Genomic DNA, 872 nt, shown 5'->3' on the forward strand with positions numbered 1-872 from the left:
ATTAACATTAATATGAATTATCAGTGTAAATATGCTTTTGCGAATGTCTCCTGTTGTCAGATATCCTGTTTGGATCGTCCACTTTGACTCTTCACAACGTATGTTATATTCTGTTAAATATTTAACCTGTGAGTAAAGGAAACTGATACTCACACTGAGTAAAGCGCCAACAACAGTGATGTTGTTGCACCAGAGTCATGTCTAAAGTTCTGTTCAGTGTTTCTGGTTATTGGGAGCAGAGTGTTTCCCCTACTTAAAGCAACGTGATCAGCAAGTACAGAATCAAACAGGTTTTTAATCACTGTACTAAAGGCACAGATGGGGATTGAACCCATGAGCTTTGGCAGACGAGACCAATGCCTTGCCACTTGGCCACTATGCCACACAGGCTGAGCTTTGTCCATACCGTAACATCATATTCCTCTTGAATTGTTCAATTAAATGAATTGATGAACATGTTTGTCATCTTAGTTGGTTTGAGTGCTCAAAGTAGAGAATCACTGCATAAGAATCAGTCCATTCAAAAGCAACATTCTCCAATATTCCAAAAACCCAGAGAAAGATTGCCAAATGCGAACATCATTCCAAGGAAAGCATGAAAAAATGTTGCAAGCTTGTAAAGTGTTGCCACATTTATAGTGCATCTGGTCAACACCGGCATTATTCTGTTAGAATTACTATCACCCAGTTTCAGCCAAGCTTTAGCAGTGACATTTCACTCCACAATGCTCCACAAACCATCATGGTGGTGTTAAATCATAAACAGTATATAACGCTCTATTACTCAATAAGCACTCGGTGTTTGTAAAACTTGAGTGGACTGTTATTTTTATGCTTGTGTATAATTTCTGACATTATGCAGATGTACTCTT

General features: G+C 38.3%; 1 non-coding gene across 1 annotated transcript; it reads right to left on the bottom strand.

Moving 5' to 3' along the window:
- Nucleotides 1-310: 310 nt before the first annotated feature.
- On the bottom strand, nucleotides 311-382 carry trnat-cgu (transfer RNA threonine (anticodon CGU)). The gene has a single exon. It is a non-coding gene; the product is annotated as a tRNA-Thr (tRNA).
- Between the last annotated feature and the right edge of the window lie 490 nt (nucleotides 383-872).

This window comes from Oreochromis niloticus, unplaced genomic scaffold (genome assembly GCF_001858045.2).
Source record: "Oreochromis niloticus isolate F11D_XX unplaced genomic scaffold, O_niloticus_UMD_NMBU tig00007136_pilon, whole genome shotgun sequence".
Taxonomy (NCBI): domain Eukaryota; kingdom Metazoa; phylum Chordata; class Actinopteri; order Cichliformes; family Cichlidae; genus Oreochromis; species Oreochromis niloticus.